A 23750-nucleotide genomic window follows, 5' to 3' on the forward strand; every position below is an offset into this window, starting at 1 on the left:
GACAAAGGCATATCATTAGGATCAGAAGAAACGCTCTTAGTAGCAAATAATTTCATAAGTTCATCCATCTTTCCACTCAAAACATTGATTTCTTCTATCGCATGCACTTTTTTATTAGAAGATCTTTCAGTATGCCATTGAGAATAATTAACCATAATATTATCTAGGAGTTTAGTAGCATCTCCTAAAGTGATTTCCATAAAAGTGCCTCCCGCGTCCGAATCTAAAAGACTTCTAGAAGCAAAATTCAATCCGGCATAAAAAATTTATATAATCATCCACAAATTCAAACCATGAGTAGGGCAATTACGTATCATTAATTTCACTCTCTCCCAAGCTTGTGCAACATGTTCATGATCAAGTTGCTTAAAGTTCATAATATCGTTTCTAAGAGAGATGATCTTAGTGGGAGGGAAATACTTAGAGATAAAAGCATCTTTGCACTTGTTCCAAGAATCAATACTATTTTTAGGCAAAGACGAAAACCAAGCTTTAGCACGATCTCTAAGCAAAAAAGGAAATAGCTTCAATTTCACGACAACATTATCGACATCTTTTTTCTTTTGCATATCACATAAATCAACGAAGCTATTCAGATGAGTAGCGGCATCTTCACTAGGAAGGCCGGTCAATTGATCTTTCATAACAAGATTCAACAAAGCAGTATTGATTTCACAAGATTCAGTATTGACAAGAGGAGCAATCGGAGTGCTAAGGAAATCATTATTGTTGGTATTGGTGAAGTCACACAATTTGGTAGTATCTTGAGCCATCGCGACAAACAAGCAATCAAACACACTGGCAAACAAAAAGGCAAGCGAGAAAAAGGCAAATGGAGAAAGAGAAGGAGAAGGAGATTGAGAAAGAGAAGGCGGATAAAACGGCAAGGGTGAAGTGGGGGAGAGGAAAACGAGAGGCAAATGGCAACTAATGTAATGCAAGAGATAGGGATTGTGATGGGTACTTCGTATGTTGACTTTTTGCGTAGACTCCCCGGCAACGGCGCCAGAAATTCTTCTTGCTACCTCTTGAGCTTGCGTTGGATTTCCCCGAAGGGAAAGGATGATGCAGCAGAGTAGCGTAAGTATTTCCCTTAGTTTTTGAGAACCAAGGTATCAATCCAGTAGGAGGCCACGCTCAAGTCCCTCGTACCTGCACAAAATGATAGCTACTCGCAACCAACGCGATTAGGGGTTGTCAATCCCTTCAGGTCACTTACGAGAGTGAGATCTGATAGATATAATATTTTTGGTATTTTTGGTATAGAGATGCAAAGTGAAAAGTAAAAGGCAAAGTAAAAAAGCAAAGCAAGATTAAAGTGATGGAGATTGATTTGATGAGAATAGACCCGGGGGCCATAGGTTTCACTAGTGGCTTCTCTCAAGAGCATAAGTATTCTACGGTGGGTGAACAAATTACTGTTGAGCAATTGACAGAATTGAGCATAGTTATGAGAATATCTAGGCATGATCATGTATATAGGCATCACGTCCGTGACAAGTAGACCGAAATGATTCTGCATCTACTACTATTACTCCACTCATCGACCGCTATCCAGCATGCATCTAGAGTATTAAGTTGAAAATAGAGTAACGCTTTAAGCAAGATGACATAATGTAGAGAGATAAATTCATGCAATATGAAATAAACCCCATCTTGTTATCCTTGATGGCAACGATGGAATACGTGCCTTGCTGCCCCTTCTGTCACTGGGAAAGTACACCGTAAGATCGAACCCAAAGCTAAGCACTTCTCCCATGGCAAGAAAACCCAATCTAGTAGGCCAAACCAAACTGATAATTCGAAGAGACTTGCAAAGATAACCAATCATACATAAAAGAATTCAGAGAAGATTCAAATATTATTCATAGATAGACTTGATCATAAACCCACAATTCATCGGTCTCAACAAACACACCGCAAAAAAGAAGAAGATTACATCGAATAGATCTCCACAAGAGAGGGTGAGAACTTTGTATTGAGATCCAAAAAGAGGGAAGAAGCCATCTAGCTAATAACTATGGACCCGAAGGTCTGAGGTAAACTACTCACACTTCATCGGAGAGGCTATGATGATGTAGAAGCCCTCCGTGAAGACGACCCTCTCCGGCCGAGCTCCGGAACAGGCCCCAAGATGGGATCTCGTGGATACAGAAAGTTTGGCGGTGGAATTAGGTTTTTGGCTCTGTCTCTGTTCGTTTGGGGGTATGTAGGTATATATAGGAGGAAGAAGTACGTCGGTGGAGCTTCGGTGGGCCCACGAGGGTGGGGGCCCCCTACCTTGTGCCCACCTCGAAGCTTCCTTGGCGTAGGGTCCAAGTCTCCTGGGTCATATTTGGGAAGAAAATCACGTTCCAGAAAGGTTTATTCCGTTTGGACTCCGTTTCATATTCCGTTTCTATGAAACACTGAAATAGGCAAAAAACAGCAATTCTGGGCTGGGCCTCCGGTTAATAGGTTACTCCCAAAATAATATAAAAGTGGAAAATAAAGCCCAATATAGTCCAAAACAGTAGATAATATAGCATGGAGCAATCAAAAATTATAGATACGTTGGAGACGTATCAACACTACATATGCATGCATTGGTATCAAATGGAAAAGGGGTAGCATATGTGGACTGAACTGTAGAATGCCAAAATAAGAGGGGGATAGCTAGTCCTATCGAAGACTACGCTTCTGGTAACCTCCATCTTGAATCATGTAGAAGAGAGTAGATGGTAAGTTCACCAAGCAACATCGTGTAGCATAATCCTACCCGACAATCCTCTCCTTGTCGCCTTGTGAGAGAGCGATCACTGGTTGTATCTGGCACTTGGAAGGGTGTGTTTTATTAAGTCTCCGGTTCTAGTTGTCATAAGGTCAAGGTACAACTCCAAGTCGTTCTGTTACCGAAGATCACGACTCATTCGAATAGATTAACTTCCCTGCAGGGGTGCACCACATTTCCCAACACGCTAGATCCCCTTTGTCCGGACACACTTTTCTGGGTCATGCCCGACCTTGGAAGATCAACACGTCGCAGCCCTACCTAGGCACAACAGAGAGGTCAGCACGCCGGTCTAAATCCTATGGCGTAGGGGTCTAGGCCCATCACCCATTGCACACCTGCACGTTGCGTACGTGGCCGGTGAGCAGACCTAGCCTCACTTATACAAGAGTAGGCGTTCCAGTCCAACCCGGCATGCGCCGCTCAATCGCTGACATCACGAAGGCTTCGGCTGATACCACGACGTTGAGTGCTCACAATTGTCCCCGCGTAGATGGTTAGTGCGTATAGGCTAGTAGCCAGACTCAGATCAAATACCAAGATCTCGTTAAGCGTGTTAAGTATCCGCGGACGCCGACTAGGGCCAGGCCCACCTTTCTCCTAGGTTGCATCAACCTGCCCTGTCGCTCCGCCACAAAGCAACAGACGGGGCCGTCGGGAACCCAGGCCCACCTCTACCGGGATGGAGCCACCTGCTCCTTCAGCCCCCAACTCCGAACAGTATCATAAGTAATGTAACAGTATAAAGGACATCACATATGCCCGTGATCACCTCCTGAAGTGATCACGGTCCAGTAGTATAGCATGGCAGACGGACAAGAGTGTAGGGCCACTGACGGAACACTAGCATCCTATACTAAGCATTAGGATAGCAGGTAAAGGTAACAATAGTAGTAGCAAGGACAGGCTATGCATCAGAATAGGATTAACGGAAAGCAGTAACATGCTACACTACTCTAATGCAAGCAGTAGAGAGAAGAATAGGCGATATCTCGTGATCAAAGGGGAGGCTTGCCTGGTTGCTCTGGCAAGAGAGAGGGGTCGTCAACAATGTAGTCGAACTCAGTGGCATTAGAAACGGTCTCAGGGTCTATCGGAGAAGAAGAGGGGGGAAGAAACAGTAAATACGGAGCAAACAAAGCATCACAAAACATAACGAGGTAATACGCGGAGCTAGGTATGCCCTAACGCGGTATTGGGCGATACCGGCGAAGGGGGGAAACATCCGGGAAAATATCCCTGATGTTTCGCGTTTTCGGACATATGAACCGGAGGGGGAAAGTTGAGTGTTTGCTATGCTAGGGATGCATGGCGGACGAACGGGCTGCGTAGCCTTGTTCGTCTCGTCGTTCTGAGCAACTTTCATGTACAAAGTTTTTCCACCCGAGCTACGATTTATTTTATATTAATTTTAAAAGGTTTAAATCATTTTTAGGATTTATTTAATTATTTAAATCAACATTATCCAGAATAGTGTTTGCTGACATCATCATGACGCCAGCATTCAACAGGGCGTTGACTAGGTCAAACTGATGTGTGGGTGCCGCATGTCATTGATTGTTTAGTTAATTAAGGATAGTTAAATAAGTTAATTAGCTAATTAGTTAATTAAACATGATTAATTAAGTTAATTTAGTTAATTAATTAATTATTATAATTTTAATTATTTTCTTTCTTTTTTTAAAATGTTCTGTGGGTGGGGCCCCCGTGTTTGTGACCAGGGGAGGCCACGGGGCAGGTTAGCGGGCGCAACTTCTCGGGACCGAAACCGCCCGAGGGGGAGCGAGGCGAAGATCGGCCGCCTGAGGACAGGGGCTAGGCCATGGAGATGAGGACGGTCGCTGGAGGGGGATGGGTGACGCGCGGTTCAAGGGCGGTGGATGCGAGCGCCAGCCGCGGACGCCAGCCGCGGGCGCCGACGCCTGGACACAGGGGTGCACGAGCGGGCTGGCGGCCACGACGGACAGGAGGGGCGGGGAGGCAGCAAGTGCGGCGGGTAGCAAGCCACAGGCATCGAGCGCGGCTGCAGGTAGTGACGGTAGCGGTGCGGGCGAGGCAGAGCACGCGACCATGGGCGACAATAGAAGCGGGCGCGCATGGGCGACTAGGCCAGCGCGGGTGGGCGTCCGGTCACGGAGATGGCCAGCGCGAGCAGGTCGCGGCGCAGGGGAGGCGTTCGGGGCGCGGTGAGTTTGGCCCGGCACGGTGGACGGCCAACGGGCGCGCACGGCGTCGGTGGTGACCGCAGGCGCAGACGCGGGACATCTACGGTGGGGCGGTGAGCGTGCGTGCGCGGCGAAGAGAGGAGGGAGTGGAGGCCGAAGGTGGCCTCACCGACGGGGAGTAGGGTCCAGGGCAGCGGACTCGATGGAGGTTGAGGCGGCGGAGTTCAGCGACGGCGAGGACGAGGTCGAGGATGGAGAGGACGGCGAGTGATCCGGGCGGCGACGGTGGTGCTGCAGGTGCGGCGCGAGGACGGTGAAGAAGTTGCGGGGCGAAGGTGGCAGCCCTTGGGCGCAGGCGTGCTCGTCGGCGCCGTGAGGAGTAGCGGCGAACCCAGTCGGGTCGGCGGGGCACCGATGGGGGAGGGTGTCGCCGCGGTAGTGGTGGCGGAGGCGGGCACAGCGGTAGGGAAGTCCGGCGACGGGGTCGGGGCGCTGGCGATGTGGGGAGATGGGGTCGGGGCAGTTTCCCAATCCAGATCGGGTCATGGGGGGGAGAGGAAGCGAGCGAGAGAGAGAGAGAGGGGATCGGGGAAGTGGGGTGTGGGCTAGGGTTTGGTGGGGGGAGGCCTAAGTAGGCCAGAGAGGGGGCGGCTGGGCCGGCCGGGTCGCTAGGACAACTGGGCCGTGGCCCAAGGGGTGGGCGGGTTCTTTGATTTCTTTTCTTTTTATTTATCCTTTTTTGTTTTTCCAAAAAAAATGTTTAGCACCTAATTGATTTTTTTATAAAATATGGGAGCTAGCTCATAAATTGCAGTGCATTATATCCTAGCACCAAAAACTAGTTTGGGTGAAATACTATTTCATATTAGATATAGATTAATTAAAAGGTTATTAAATAATGTATTCAACCATTGTTTGAGGTTGTTTAAATGACTTATCAAATTTCAATAATGTTGTGTACAATTTTATCCTAGCCTCTGATTTATCCACTATTTATTGAACATTTTAGTTTTAATATTGGAAAGCTTCTATTGTTTGCTTGATTTTGAATTTTTAATTTGAACCGGTTTTGAACTAACGCAAGATCAACAATAGTAATTGTGGTGACATGGCATCATTAACAGGGATTACTGTAGCGTAGTTATCTGGGCGTCACAATTCTCCTCCACTACAAGAAATCTCGTCCCGAGATTTAGGAGCGGGAATAAGGGGGAAGGGATTTGGTTACATAATTCTAACGATTCTTCTCGGTCATAGTTGCTCTTCTCGAAGAGGTCGATCCATTACATTGATTTCTTCAGTCCTCTGCTTTAGGTCATCATGATGAAGTCGTCGTCCGTCCTTCAGGATCTTCACCGTACTTACGTAAAGGTGAGAAGGGAAAACCCTGTAAGGACGGATTCTAACAAGATCGAGCATCAGAGGTTACTCAGGGGAAGGAGCATAAGTACCTCTCAAATTGAAATTTAAGAAGATGTCGAGAGCAAAGTAAGAAGGTACCATGGGAAGTTTCAAATGGATAGGCAAGCATTCGATGCCTAATGAGAAGGTGAAAGGGGTTCAAAGCAACGAGAATAAGTATTGCATCTGATACGAGAATAGATCACTAGGCAGACGGCCCGTGAACTACATACGAAGTTAGGATCGAGGAGTAACTTTGGCAACAGGGTGTAAAGTGGAGTCAGGTTTCGATCCTGTAGAACTGTGGGTTATGGGCTCACCATGTGGGTTAAAAGTAGGACTGGTGACATTTTGCATGGTAATGATAGCAAGACATGTCAGAGGATAGCCTGTCATTTATGTTGGCAACAACATCGGTACCAAGGGCGAGGGACTAAGAGAACCATTTTCCTGCTTGTTGAACGAGACGGACCAATAGGCAAAGTTCTCATCCATCGGGGGCTACCGGAATGTCATCAACAATAGTAACAGGGTCTTGCTGACAGAATTGTACACCGAGGTGTTTACATAAGCAGGAGAATATTACTTCCTAGATCATATAGATCACAAGAAAGGTTAAACCAAACAATGGAAAGAAAAATATGATTATCAGTTTAAATAGAACAATGGAAAGGAAAATGTGTTTAAACACATATTCAAGGATATACCCTTCCCAAGGACAAGCAGATCATGATATCCATGATAGGATATAATGTAGAAAACTCTTTAGGTAAGGGGAGAGAAATTTCATGACATTACCCATACAGTGGTGTATGGATAATTGAGCAGGAAACATTTAACATTGGGCTTCAAATGTTCTTGTTGAAAATCGGAGTACCATAGACATGCTTCGAGATAGCTTTGACATGGCCAATAGGTAAAGGTCAGGCTATGTATACACAAAGGATCCATCAGGAACAACTTATAGAATAAGTCTTACAATTTCCTCATGGAAGAATGAATAACCTTACTAAAATGAAAAGTATAACAATAGGTCCTCCGGCCAGGTGTGATAGGCATGACATCACCTTATCGGGTCAAAGACTAATGTTATAACTCCTGGAATTATGTTCCAACCATCATGTCTGATCGAGATTCAGATCTGATTGGTGACATGATACCTCAGACTCAGGATGTCCGAGAAGAAAGGGGTGCGACACAAATTGACGAGAGATTTCATGACAATGTAATCAATCAATGATGAAATCAAGTCAAATGAATGATGAAGCGAAAGGTTATTGGAACCACGAGTACGACACAAACTCGAAATCAAGTTTTTTTTTGTTCAAGGGGAAATGATATGATGAGGGGGATCGACGTAAGATTAGCTCATCGTCAAAATTTGTGCTCCTGGGATAAGGACCAAGTAGCACAGTTAAAATTTAGCACGATAAAGATATTGCAGATAAGGCTTGGGATGACTTGAAGGATTATTAAAATTGTAAGCAACGAAAATTACTTAGAGTTATCGAATCGGAGTAGGGACTCGATTCACAATTCGGTGTTCCCGGTTGACGACAACCCAGAACCCAGGAAAATTGGAATCGGTGAGAAATAACAGTTAATGAAGAACCCATAAGAAGTTATGCAGTTCCATGATATTCTCGAGATACCATGGGGTAATACTCTACGACAGACCAAAGTAGAGGTTGGACTGGGGTATTGCTCTGCCAAAGACAAATTCTTAAACTTGCAGGAGAAATGGTATTTAAAAGAGAACATGGTCAGAACCACGTTCACAGATACAAGATGAAGTTATAACAAGGGGATAATTATTTTAAGAGAAGCTTCCATGATAAAGTATACATCGGGTCCATGGGCATGAACACGGGGTTCAAGGTCGACTCTCACTTGTTCAATGCATAACCTTTCATTCACCTCTCGTATTTTGAAAATGACATTAGTTGTTGAAAGCCTTTTCCTGGTGCCATACCAAAGAAGTATGACCCATGAAATCTTTCGGGTTCACACGGATTAGGGAAGGCATAGGTTCAACCCATCGAGGCATCTTAGGAGCATATACCACAATTTCAGGAATAAATAATGCAAGCTCAATAGTAGAGCATGCTGGAGAAAGCAGAGGATACAATTTACCAAAGGCCTTATGTATCCGAGGAAAGGCTCACAAGCTTATAGAATATGAAGGACGCTGTCGGATAAAATCCAACAAAAGATCTAATGATCCACAAGGGATCTGATGTGAGCATCGGTGCGCAACCAAAGGAAGAAGGAATGCAAGGAGATCAATTTATGGAAACAACTGACTAACTCAAAGTTCAAATGCAAAGGAATTATCAATTCCAAGATAAGGGATCAGAAGCAATGCTCTGATTAGGGATGGATAAGTTGAATAGCCTTAGGGGTACAATCGATGGCAAAATTTGATTGGTCGAGATCCAGCTCATGATTAAAATGGTGTCTGAGTCGGAAGGATAAATTCCAGGGAACAACTGATGATTGTGTCCATTCACACACATGTTGAATCAAAAGGATCAAAATGACAATCACAATGGTTTTTAAAGTAATTTGCTAGATCAATGGAATTAACCGGAATGCAAGTATGCAAGAATTCCAAGAACAACAGGCTGTTGAGGATTTTCGGGGATCGAATGGTATTTCAAAGATTTTTTTTTGAAATACATGAATCAACTGGGGAGGAACGGATACTCGATAAGTGCAAGAAATTATCTGTAGGGATAATAATACGAAAAGAGCTGCAATGCAGTAGGCATTCTTGGAATATCGGAGAAATTATTCAGGGTATCAAGTAATAACAAGGGCAACTTGGTACGAAGGTATGAACAGCAAACGTAAGTGGTTATCCATAAGGATTTACCGGTGGTCGGGAATAGCAAAAGGCCGTGAGCATAAAATCTTGAGAGAACATCGGATAGTATATTCAGAATCCTTCGGTGCACCAAGCAATCATCTGGAGTGATGGGCTCTCCGAGAGGAAGTAATTACGAGAACCTAGAGTTAGCGTTGGTAAAATCATTTAACCCGAATAGAAGAGAGATTAGAATCCCGGAGTATAGATGAGGAATAAAGGATCCTAATACCACCCAATGGCGACGTGGGCCCGTAAGCCACACAGCCATGTTAGTAAAAGTTTTGCAACATCTAGACTCGACTTCGGCCAAGGAGTTGGAAGGGGGATTCCTACAGGCAGTCGGCTCTGATACCAACTTGTGATGCCCCCGATTTGACGGTACACTAATCATACACACAAACGTGTACGATCAAGATCAGGGACTCACGGGAAGATATCACAACACAACTCTACAAATAAAATAAGTCATACAAGCATCATATTACAAGCCAGGGGCCTCGAGGGCTCGAATACAAGAGCTCGATCATAGACGAGTCAGTGGAAACAAAAATATCTGAGTACAGACATAAGTTAAACAAGTCTGCCTTAAGAAGGCTAGCACAAACTGGGATACAGATCGAAAGAGGCGCAAGCCTCCTGCCTGGGATCCTTCTAAACTACTCCCAGTCATCGTCAGCGGCCTGCACGTATTAGTAGGCACCTCCCGAGTAGTAGCAGTCGTCATCAACAGTGGCGTCTGGCTCCTGGACTCCAACGTCTGGTCGCAGCAATCAGGTATAGAAAGGGGGAAAAGGGGGAGCAAAGCAACCGTGAGTACTCATCCAAAGTACTCGCAAGCAAGGAGCTACAATACATATGCATGCATTGGTATCAAATGGAAAAGGGGTAGCATATCTGGACTGAACTGCAGAATGCCAGAATAAGAGGGGGGTAGCTAGTCCTATCGAAGACTATGCTTCTGGTAACCTCCATCTTGCAGCATGTAGAAGAGAGTAGATGGTAAGTTCACCAAGTAACATCATGTAGCATAATCCTACCCGGCAATCCTCTCCTCGTCGCCCTGTGAGAGAGCGATCACCGGTTGTATCTGGCACTTGGAAGGGTGTGTCTTATTAAGTCCCCGGTTCTAGTTGTCATAAGGTCAAGGTACAACTCCAAGTCGTCCTGTTACCGAAGATCACGACTCATTCAAATAGATTAACTTCCCTGCAGGGGTGCACCACATTTCCCAACACGCTCGATCCCCTTTGTCCGGACACACTTTTCTGGGTCATGCCCGGCCTCGAAAGATCAACACGTCGCAGCCCTACCTAGGCACAACAGAGAGGTCAGCACGCTGGTCTAAATACTATGGCGCAGGGGTCTGGGCGCATCGCCCATTGCACACCTGCACGTTGCGTACGCGGCCGGTGAGCAGACCTAGCCTCCCTTATACAAGAGTAGACGTTCCAGTCCAACCCGGCGCGCGCCGCTCAGTCGTTGACGTCACGAAGGCTTCGGCTAATACCACGACGTCGAGTGCCCATAACTGTCCCCGCGTAGATGGTTAGTGCGTGTAGGCCAGTAGCCAGACTCAGATCAAATACCAAGATCTCGTTAAGCGTGTTAAGTATCCGCGAACGCCGACTAGGGCTAGGCCCACCTCTCTCCTAGGTGGCCTCAACCTGCCCTGTCATTCCGCCACAAAGCAACAGACGGGGGCCGTCGGGAACCCAGGCCCACCTCTACCGGGATGGAGCCACCTGCCCCTTCAGCCCCCAACTCCGAACAGTATCATAAGTAATGTAACAGTATAAAGTACATCGCATATGCCCATGATCACCTCCCGAAGTGATCACGGCCCAGTAGTATAGCATGGCAGACGGACAAGAGTGTAGGGCCACTGATGGAACACTAGCATCCTATACTAAGCATTAGGATAGCAGGTAAAGGTAACAACAGTAGTAGCAAGGACAGGCTATGCGTCAAAATAGGACTAACGGAAAGCAGTAACATGCTACACTACTCTAATGCAAGTAGTAGAGAGAAGAATAGGCTATATCTCGTGATCAAAGGGGGGGCTTGCCTGGTTGCTCTAGCAAGAGAGAGGGGTCGTCAACAATGTAGTCGAACTCAGTGGCATCAGCAACGGTCTCGGGGTCTATCGGAGAAGAAGAGGGGGGAAGAAATAGTAAATACGGAGCAAACAAAGCATCACAAAACATAACGAGGTAATATGCGGAGCTAGGTATGCCCTAACGCGGTATTAGGTGATACCGGCGAAGGGGGGAAACATCCGGGAAAATATCCCTGATGTTTCGCGTTTTCGGACAAACAAACTGGAGGGGAAAGTTGCGTGTTTTCTATGCTAGGGATGCGTGGCGGATGAACGGGCTGCGTATCCAAGTTTGTCTCGTCGTTTTGAGCAACTTTCATGTACAAAGTTTTTCCATCCGAGCTACAGTTTATTTTATATTCATTTTAAAAGGTTTAAATCATTTTTAGGATTAATTTAATTATTTAAATCAACATTATCCAGAATAGTGTTTGCTGACGTCATCATGACGTCAGCATGGCGTCAGCAGTCAACAGGGCGTTGACTAGGCCAAACTAATGTGTGGGTCCCGCATGTCATTGACTGTTTAGTTAATTAAGGATAGTTAAATAAGTTAATTAGCTAATTAGGTTAATTAAACATGATTAATTAACTTAATTTAGTTAATTAATTAATTATAATTTTAATTGTTTTCTTTCTTTTTTTAAACGTTCTGTGAGGTGGGGCCCCCGTGTCTGTGACCAGGGGAGTCCCACGAGGCGGGTTAGCAGGCGCAACTGCTCGGGACCGAAACCGCCCGAGGGGGAGCGAGGCGAAGGTCGGCCGCCTGAGGATAGGGGCTAAGCCACGGCGATGAGGACGGTCGCCGGAGGGGGATGGGTGACGCGCGGTGAGCAAGGGCGGTGGATGCGGGCGCCAGCCGTGGGCGCCGACGCCTGGACATAGGGGCGCACGAGCGGGCTGGCGACCACGGCGCACAGGAGGGGCGGGGAGGCAGCAAGCGCGGCGGGTAGCAAGCTGCGGGCATCAAGCGCGGCTGCGGGCAGTGATGGTAGCGGTGCGAGCAAGGCAGAGCACGCGACCAGGGGCGGCAATAGGCGTGGGGCGTGCATGGGCGACTAGGCCAGCACGGGTGGGCGTCCGGTCACAGAGATGGCCGGCGCGGCGCAGGGGAGGTGTTCAGGGCGCGGTGAGTTTGGCCCGGCGCGGTGGACGGCCAACAGGCGCGCACGGCGTCGGGGGTGACCGCAGGCGCGGACGCAGGACAGCTACGGTGGGGCGGTGAGCGTGCGTGCGCGGCGAAGAGAGGAGGGGGTGGAGGCCGAAGGTGGCCTCACCGGCGGGGAGTAGGGTCCAAGGCAGCGGGCTCGATGGAGGTTGAGGCAGCGTAGTCCAGCGACTGCGGGGACGAGGTCGAGGATGGAGAGGACGGCGAGTGATCCGGGTGGCGACGGTGGTGCTGCAGGTGCGGCGCGAGGACGATGAAGAAGTTGCGGGGCAAAGGTGGCAGCCCTTGGGCGCAGGCGTGCTCGTCGGCGCCGCGAGGAGCAGCGGCGGACCCAGTCGGGTCGGCGGGGCACCGATGGGGGAGGGTGTCGCCTCGGTAGTGGTGGCGGAGGCGGGCGCAGCGGTGGGGAAGTTCGGCAACGGGGTCGAGGCGCTAGCGATGTGGGGAGATGGGGTCGGGGCAGTTTCCCGATCCAGATCGGGTCGTGGGGGGGAGGAGAGGAACCGAGCGAGAGAGAGAGGAGATCGGGGTAGTGGGGTGTGGGCTAGGGTTTGGTGGGGGGAGGCCTAAGTAGGCCAGAGAGGGGGCGGCTGGGCCGGCCGGGTCGCTAGGACAACTGGGCCGTGGCCCAGGGGGTGGGCGGGTTCTTTGATTTCTTTTCTTTTTATTTATCCTTTTTTGTTTTTCCAAAAAAAATGTTTAGCACCTAATTGATTTTTTTATAAAATATGGGAGCTATCTCATAAATTGCAGTGCATTATATCCTAGCACCAAAAACTAGTTTGGGTGAAATACTATTTCATATTAGATATAGATTAATTAAAAGGTTATTAAATAATGTATTCAACCATTGTTTGAGGTTGTTTAAATGACTTATCAAATTTCAATAATGTTGTGTACAATTTTATCCTAGCCTCTGATTTATCCACTATTTATTGAACATTTTAGTTTTAATATTGGAAAGCTTCTATTGTTTGCTTGATTTTGAAGTTTTAATTTGAACCGGTTTTGAACTAACGCAAGATCAACAACAGTAATTGTGGTGACATGGCATCATTAACAGGGATTACTGTAGCGTAATTATCCGGGCGTCACACCTACCCCCCTGGGCACCCCCCCACCTCGTGGGCCCCCTGGCAGCCCTGTGATGCCCATCTTTGGCTATATGGAGTCTTTTGTGGAGGAAAAACCATAAGCTAGTTCACGGGACGAAACTCCACCGCCACGAGGCAGAACAAATCTAGGGCTCCGGCGGAGCTGTTCTGCGGGGGAAACTTCCCTCCGGGAGGGGGAAATCATCACCATAGTCATCACCAACGATCCTCTCATTGGGAGGGGGTCATTCTCCATCAACATGTTCACAAGCAGCATCTCATCCCAAACCCTAGTTCATCTCTTGTATACAATCTTTGTCCCAAAGCCTCAGATTGGTACTTATGGGTTGCTAGTAGTGTTGATTACTCTTTCTAGTTGATGCTAGTTGGTTTATTCAGTGGAATATCATATGTTCAGATCCTTTATGCATATTAATACCCCTCTGATTATGAACATGAATATGATTTGTGAGTAGTTACGTTTGTTGCTGGGGACATGGGAGAAGTCTTGCTATAAGTAGTCATGTGAATTTCGTATTCGTTAGATATTTTGATGAGATGTATGTTGTCTTTCCTCTAGTGGTGTCATGTGAACGTCGACTACATGACACTTCACCATTGTTTGGGCCTAGAGGAGGGCATTGGGAAGTAATAAGTAGATGATGGGTTGCTAGAGTGACAGAAGCTTAAACCCTAGTTTATGCGTTGCTTCATAAGGGGCTGATTTGGATCCATATGTTTCATGTTATGGTTAGGTTTACCTTAATACTTCTGTTGTAGTTGCAGATGTTTGCAATAGGGGTTAATCATAAGTGGGATGCTTGTCCAAGGAAGGATAGTACCCAAGCACCGGTCCAACCACATATCAAATTAACAAAGTACCGAATGCGAATCATATGAACGTGATGAAAACTAGCTTGACGATAATTCCCATGTGTCCTCAGGAGTGCTTTCCTTTATATAAGAGTTTGGCCAGGCTTGTCCTTTTCTACAAAATGGATTGGGTCATCTTGCTGCACCTTATTTACTTTTATTACTTGTTACCCGTTACAAACTACCTTATCACAAAACTATCTGTTACCGATAATTTCAGTGCTTGCAGAGAATACCTTACTGAACACTACTTATCATTTCCTTCTGCTCCTCGTTAGGTTCGACACTCTTACTTATCGAAAGGACTACGATAGATCCCCTATAATTGTGGGTCATCAAGACTCTTTTCTGGCGCCGTTGCCGGGAAGTGAAGCACCTTTGGTAGGTGGAAGTTGGTAAGGAAATTTTTTTATAGTGTGCTGAAATTTACTGTCACTTGTTACTATGGAAGATAATCCTTTGAGGGGCTTGTTCAGGGTAACTTCACCCTGACCAGTAGAGCAAAGAGTTGCTCCTCAACCTACTGAACCTACTAAAAAATGTTTACTTCAAAATTCCTTCGGGTATGATAGAGAAACTGCTAGCTAATCCTTTCATAGGTGATGGAACATTGCATCCCAATTTGCACCTAATCTATGTGGATGAAGTTTGTGGATTATTTAAGCTTGCAGGTATGCCCGAGGAAGTTATCAAGAAGAAGGCCTTCCCTTTATATTTTAAGGGAAAGGCATTGATATGGTTTAGGCTATGTGATGATATGGGATCATGGAACTACAACCGATTGAAATTGGAATTTCATCAGAAGTTTTATCCTATGCATCTTGTTCATCGTGATCATAATTATATATATAAGTTTTGGCCTCGTGAAGGAGAAAGCATCGCTCAAGCTTGGGGGAGGCTTAAGTCAATGTTATATTCATGCCCCAATCATGAGCTCTCAAGAGAAATTATTATTCAAAAATTTTATGCTCGGCTTTCTCTCGATAATCGCTCCATGCTCGATACTTCTTGTATCGGCTCTTTTATGATGAAGACTATTGAATTCAAATGGGATTTATTGGAAAGAATTAAACGCAACCCTGAAGATTGGGATCTCGACGAAGGTAAGGAGTCAGGTATAACACCTAAGTTTGATTACGTTAAATCTTTTGTGGATACCGATGCTTTCCGCGAATTTAGACTTAAATATGGACTTGACTCTGAGATAGTACCTTCTTTCTGTGAATCTTTTGCTACTCATGTTGACCTCCCTAAGGAGAAGTGGTTTAAATATAATCCTCCCATTGAAGTAAAAGTAGTTGTACCTATTAAAGTTGCAGAAAAGACTATCACTTATAATGATTCTGTTGTTCCTACTACTTATATCGAGAAACCACCACTACAAAAAATACACTTCCGTGATGATACGTGTTTGTCATAGTAGGTCGCGTTTTTTGTCATGCATGTACATCCATGACAAATTTATGATAGAATCAAGATAGTCATACCTGTGCTGTCGTAGAAGTGTTCCATGACATTGCCAAAATTATCATCATGGAAGTGTCCACTTCCATGACGATAAATCGCGTGTCATAGAAGTGCTTTCGTCAAGGGTGACCGACACGTGGCATCCACCGTAACGGAATGCCGTTAGGCTATCGGGTCGGATTTTGGATCCAATAACCCGTTAACAGCCACGACCAATGCCGATTTTCCACGTGTAAAATTCTCATAGGCTGACGGATCCACGCGTCAGCTCCGCATTGGCACAGGTGTCACTCATCCAACGGTCGAGATGGGCCTATGATATGTTGACATGTGGACCGGCCCACAAAGTTTAAATGGGCCGTCCCAACCGAAGGCCCATAAGATTTAGTGGACCATAATGGGCCGGCCCAGCTAAAGGCCCACAAAAATTTAGCAGACCATAATGGGCCGGCCCATCTAAAGGCCCACATGATTTTGCAGACCATAATGGGCCGGCCCAGCTAAAGGCCCACAAGATTTTGCGGACCACAATGGGTCGGCCCAGCTAAAGGCCCACAAGATTCTGCAGACCATAATGGCCCAGCTAAAGGCCCAACATTCTCTGTCAAATCGGCCCGTCAACGGCCTGTCCTAAACTTGTCATCAACGCGGCCTATGGTCACTTCTGGCCCGTTAATAGTCCGCAAAGTAATTGGGCCGAATTACGGCCCAGTGTATTTCCGGCCTGTTAAAGGTCCGGCTTTATTTGGGCCCATTTACAGGCCATCAAAACTTTCGGCCCATAAACGACCATGAAGGATTTGGGTCATATTCGGCCATGTCTGACATTCGGCCTGTTAGAGGCCCACTATAGCTTTGGGCCACTTTCGGCCTGTTGTCATTTTCGGCCTGTTAATGCCGGACGTAAACCATGGGCCATATGTGGCCCAACGTCATATCGGGCCCATTAACGGCCCATGTAAAAATGACGATAATCTAGCCTGACCAAAGTTCCGGCCTGTTAAAGGCCCATGTATTAGGTCGGCGCATTTACGGCCCGTCCGAATTTCGGCCTGTCAAAGATTCGCATCGTAAATGGGCCACCATTTCGGCCTGCTAAGTCCAGTGGGTTATTTGGCACAATCACGGCCCAATCTCACTTTTGGTCTACTAAAGGCCCATGTTTTTTATGGGCTCGAGATATTTACACCTGTAAACGGCCTATTTTTACTGAGGGCCAAAATTATGTTCAGGCCTGTCAAAGGCCCACTATGGGCACAGGCCTACCAGAAAAATATGAAAGCTTATGCTGATTTAGGCCCAGATATTTTTAGTGGGCTACATGCCAATTTCGGCCCGTAATCGTTTTTAGCCCAATTGGAATGGGCCCGATGAATGTTGGCATGTTGGGCTCCAATGAAGCTTTCGGCCGAATACATTACTAAGATAAACCTACACTGTGCAAAAATAGCGTCGTAATTATTGCAGCCAGAGGCAGCATCATAAATGCTGTATCACAACAAAATAAATTCCAACCATACAACAAAATGCATGTTGGCATAAAGTTTACAGTCCTTCCAGATAAAAGCACCATCACATGTATAGAAGCACAGATCATTTGACCTGAGTGCTAATGTTTCAGGCTGTAGAATCTGATGGAGCAGCACGATCTCCACCTTTTTTCCACCATTGCTCTTGAACAATGAAGCGAATGTCTGATAGTCTGGATTCAAAACCATTCATATCTTGACGACATTTCTCAACCACTATTCTTATTTCCGAAACAACGTCCATTAGGGATTGGACTTGTGTCTGGAGCACAGATATATCACTCTGTCTAGCAGGAAGATTTTGTTCAGTAGGCGATTTGGACGAGGTTACCTTGACAACCAACCCAGAATTACACAGGAAGGTGATTTTTGCACTATTAGTGGAGAGATACTGATGCACTATAGCAAGAGGTGACATTGTGCATGTAGTAGCCTCATCACCTTCAGGTGGTTGTGGCTGTTCAATCATTTGTTCCATAGCTTCCTGAAAGTGTGAACTTGTAGATTAGTGTACTAGATAAGTTACTAATTAGACAAAAAAACAAAGTAGGTTAAATGTTTATACATAACTTATTTTGGTGAACTACTGTAATACATTAGCATGTATTGTAGTGCCAACTACATAATAAAATCACTTTCGGAACATATGTCCATGTAGCATGCCTATTGTATTGTCTATTTCCTCACATTCATTGACATCTAAGGATAAAAAGGCATGGTTTAAAGTAGGATGAACATAGTATGAAATCATTCATATCATGGGCAAACAGATATAAAACAAACAGGCTATTTTATCATTCTGTGTGCACGTGAACATAACAACTAGATTATCGATCAAGACCAAAAGAATATCCTTCATCTCTTTTAAACCATGTAAGGTGAAATGATACGTTAAGACAACTGTGAATAAAAGTGAACAGAGTAACTGACATTGGCTGCAAACCAAGTAGTTAAATGAACACATCACAGTACCAATCAGTTCAAGGCAGGAGGAGTAAAAGGACTTACAACAGCAGCTTGAACTGGTGTGCTCATGCCCTTCATCTTGTTGGTGTGGCAATCCTTGAAGATTTGCACTGCATTCGGTTCAGGTTCTTTTCGGTCCGCACGGGCTTTCCTCTGTATTTGGAACAAGTCAATATAGATACGGTAATATGGCACAAAAAAAGAAGGAAGTAGCAGCTATTTACAAGAGCCTCGCAGTGTGCAATATAGCTACGAGATCCTGTTGTCTGTTGGAATTTCACTTTAGAACGGTTGGTTTTGTTCTTCAAACAGTTAGCCTAGAAGAAGATACACGTGTAAGGCACATACATAAATACAAGTTCAATATGTGGTCTGGTCAAATACATATAGCCTACCTGATACTTTGGATCAGACCAGTGTTTAATGAGGGTTGTCCAGTCTTCATCTGTAATATATTCCACTGGAGATGTTTGGGCGATTTCATTGTTAGCCTTGCCTTCAAAGTGAGATTTTCTTAGGTGGTACCGATACTGTCGCAAAGCAGACTGAAAAACATGAGTGCATGCTTGTTTAGCTGCATCATCTTTCGGATCCAACTTGAACCTCATCTGTTGAAAAAAGAATGTGAGCCTTATTAGGAGGAAGCTAGAAAGTATGGGACAGAGCAAGACAATATTACTAATTGCGATGAATAACATTACTTACGGATAAATGGTCAAGGAAGGTGTTAAACTGGGTATTGTCTTTCTCATTCCTGTACTGGATCCACGTTGGGAGGATATGTGCATGACACCAAATGGCAACGACTACCTCTGATACTAACTTGGCTGACTCTGTAGCATCACGTGGCCTTTTTAAACCTGCCCCAAAATGGATCTCCATTCTTCCTCCTTTATATTTTGTTAATCTGTCAAGCATTATCCCTGATGTCCGTTTCCGCTTGCACCATGGTGCTAGTTCAACAAAAAATATGGAAAGTGTTAGTGTACATCAAACTGTGAGAGTACATATAAAGGAGCATGCAACTGCAACTTGACTCGGTCAGGTACCGTCTTGGTGTTGATGCTCATGAGGTTCATATGATCTTGCCAAGTCCTGTTGTGTCAGCAATGCTTCGGAAGTAGTGTTAGGTGTGAAGGCATCTTGGGAACTGGCCAGTTCTAGAGAAAACGAACGAGTAACTGGTTGAGATGCTAGTACAGTTGAAGCGGATGCTGTAGCTGGTGGAGCAGGTGATACTGTGTTTGTAGATTTAGCCGGTGGACTTGGACCTTCTTCTGCACTATAAGTACCAGCAGAATCTCGATGACAGAACCTTTTCCGTTTCACCCGATGAGTAACAGCACTCCCTACTATATTATTTTCCTTGCTCTTTTTTGACTTTGCCATGTAAAGCTGTACTCACAACACAAAAGAATAAAATCACTCTTCAGAACTCATTGATGCATGATACAGACAAGCAATACTTTGATGTAAGACAACCGTATGAGGATGGAATATGTAAGAAAAACAAGACTGCATGACATATTCACAGCTACGATGTGCAAACTAAGCAGAAGGATTTTCAAGAAAATAGAAGTAATGCAAGCTAGACACCATATGAAAGATGCGACCAATATTACTCTGCCAAGTTAAAAGTTTCTTGTCATAAGTGGCAATTCAAAAAATTAGAAGCAGTACAACATAGAAATCAATGCAAGATGCAACCACTATCAAACTGCCATGTTAAAAGCGTCCAATCATGAGTGACTGATGCGGGATACACAACAACAATACTTTGATGTAAGAACATGGTATGATAGATAGATGCAGTGTATTCTAGACACAGAAAGCCATGTCATATGCACATGTATAACATATAAACTCAGCAGGTGCAATTTAATCAAAATAGAAGAAATACAGGCTAGACAACATATGCAACATGAAACCAATTATCACACTGTCAACTTAGAGCAAGCACCTGCGATGGTGGAGTACGGGAGATGAACTCATCATGTAGACTTGGGACTTCAACTTCATTAGCAGTAGCAGTGCCAAATCTAGAGAGTCTCTGTTTGCGTCGGTGCGGAGGACCACCAACATCCCCTAACTTACTCTTTTCCTTCCTATTTTCTGATATTGCCTGATGAAGTCAAAACCACAATAAGATGAATAAAATTAGCTCTACATAACTGGTTGATGCATGATACAGACGAACACTACTTTGATGTAAGGCAAGCGCATGACAGGAGGATGGAATGTATACAAAAAAAGACAGCATTTCATATTCACACGTACGATAGGAGGATGGAATATGTATGAAAAAACAGTAAGCGGAAGGCCTTTCAACAAAATTAGAAGAAATGAAAGCTAGGCACCATATGAATATGCAACCAATATCACTCTATCAGGTAAAAAGTGTCTCGTCGTAAGTGCCATTTCAAGAAATTAGAAGCAGTACAAGCTAGAAGACAATGCAAGATGCAACCTACATCATAGTCCCAAGTTAAATGTGTCTTATGGGTAAGTGATCGTTGCAGGTATAAGTTGTAAGCTACGCAGATGGAATTCAACATAATCAGAAGCAATACAAACTAGACATCATACGGAAAACGCAACCACGTATAACAGTTCCAAGTGAGAGAAAGCACCTGTGATGGTGGAGTAGGGGAGATGTGCTCATCATGTACACGTATGTTCTAGAAACAGGAACACATGTCATATTCATAGGCATTATGTGTAAAGTAAGCAGATGCAATTCAAGTTAGAAGCAATACAAGATAGACATCATACGCAACATGCAACCACATATAATAGTGTCAAGTTAGAGCAAGCACCTGTGATGGTGGAGTAGGGGAGATGTGCTCATCATCTACACAGCTACGTTGACTGTCCAGCCTTGTGTTGTCTTGCGAATCTTGTTGGGAGGATGGCGGAGTAGAATCTGTAGAGACCCCTTGTTTGACTTGCTCCGAAGGACCACCATCATCCACTGCCGGACTAATTTCCTTCAGCTGTAATGATTTTGCATTGTGAAGTCAAACCAATAAGAAAAAGGAATAAAATTCGCTCTTCAGAACTCATTCATGCATGATACTGACGAACACTACTCGGATGAAAGGCAAACACATGATGCGAGGATGGAATATGTATGAAAAACAGGATGGTGTGACATATTCACACCTATGACGTGGTAACTAAGAAGAAGGCATTTCAAAAAATTGGAAGCACTGCAAGCTAGACACCATATGAAAGATGCAACCAATATCACTCTGCCAAGTTCAAACTGTATGGCGTTTCAACAAATTAGAAGCAGTACATGCTAGAAATCGTATGCAAGACATAACCAATATCACAGTGGCGACTTAAAGGTGCCTTATCATAAGTGACTGATGTGGGATATGCAAGAATAGTAATCTGATGTAGAAACAGGAACACATGTCATATTCACAGGCATTATGTGTAAAGTAAGAAGATACAATTCAACAAAGTTAGAAGCAATACAAGCTAGACATCATACGCAACATGCAACCACATATAATAGTGCCAAGTTAGAGCAAGCACCTATGATGGTGGAGTAGGGGAGATGTGCTCATCATCTACACAGCTACGTTGACTGTCTAGCCTTGTGTTGTCTTGCGAATCTTGTTGGGAGGATGGCAGAGTAGAATCTGTAGAGAACCTCCGTTTCAGTTGCTTGGAAGGACCACCATCATCCAATGCCTTGCCAATTTCCTTCAGCTTTATTGATTTTGCATTGTGAGGTCATACCGACAAGAAAAAGGAATATCATTCGCTCTTCAGAACTCATTCATGCATGATACTGACCAACACTACTCTGATGAAAGGCAAAGTCATGATACGAGGATGGAATATGTACGAAAAAATGGACGGCTTAACATATTCACACCTATGATGTGGTAACTAAGCAGAAGGCACTTCAACAAATTAGAAACACTGCAAGACACCATATGGAAGGTGCAATCAATATCACTCTGCCAAGTTAAAACTGTCTCGTCATAGGTGGCGTTCATCAAACTAGAAGCAATACATGCTAGAAATCATATTCAAGACACAAACCAATATCACACTGCCAACTTAAAGGTGTCCCAACATAAGTGACTAATGCGAGATACACAAGAAGAGTAGTTTCATGTAAGAACATGGTGTGATAGACAGATATAGTATGTACCAAAAATAGGAAAGCGTGTCATATTCACATGTATCATGTGTAAGCTTAGCAGATGCAGTTTACACTAATTAGGAGCAATAAGAGCTAGACACCATATGCAACATGCAACCAGATATCACACTGCCAAGTTAGAGCAAGCACCTTGGATTGTGGAGTAGGGGAGCGGAGACTTGGACCTTGTAATGCACTATCAGTACAAGGAGAATCGGTACAGATGCTCCGTTTACGTTGCTGTAGAGGACCACCATCATCGCCTTCCTTACTCTTTTCCTTCCTCTTTCTTGATTTTGCCTTGTCAAGTCAAACCCACAAGAAAAAGGAATAAAATTTTCTCTTCGGAACTCATTGATGCATGATACTAATGAACACTACTTTCATGTAAGGCAGTCGCATGATAGGAGGATGGAATATGTATGAAAAACAGGACGGCGTGACATATTGACATGGATGATGTATAAAGTGTAAACTAAGCACAAGGTGCTTGAACTTGTTAGAATCGATGCAAGCTAGAAACCATATGAAAGATGAAACCAATATCACTCTGCCAAATTAAAAGGGTGCCCTAACAAATGTATTTGACCAAATTAGAAGCAATACATAGCAACAGGCTAGAAATAATATGCAATATGCAACGAATAAAGGTGACTCATCGTAAGTGATTGATGCAGGATATAGAAGAGAGGTAGTTTCATGTAAGAACAAGGTTAACACATAGATGTAGTGTGTACCAAAAATAGGAAGGCATGTCATATTCACAGGTATAGTGTGTAAACTAAGCAGATGCAATTTACCCTAATTAGAAGCATTACAAGCTAGACACCGTATGCAACATGCAACCACATATCACACTGCGAAGTTAGAGCAAGCACCTGTAATGGTGGTGTAGGGGAAGTGCGGTCTTCAGGTACAGAGCTACGTTCAATATCTTCATTTAGGCTTGCTATTTCTTGAGAATAATGTGGAGAGGATGAAATTGCATTCTTTATAAGAGTATTGTGTCTCATATTAACCCACGCGCGTGACTATCTCATCATAAGCGATAGACGCAGGATACACAACAACAGTAGTTTGATGTAAGAACATGGTGTGATAGGCATATGTAGTATGTACCAAATACAGGAAGGCGTGTCATATTCACATGTATAATGTGTAAGCTAAGGAGATGCAATTTAACAAATTAGG

This window comes from Triticum urartu, chromosome 3 (genome assembly GCF_003073215.2).
Source record: "Triticum urartu cultivar G1812 chromosome 3, Tu2.1, whole genome shotgun sequence".
Taxonomy (NCBI): Eukaryota; Viridiplantae; Streptophyta; class Magnoliopsida; order Poales; family Poaceae; genus Triticum; species Triticum urartu.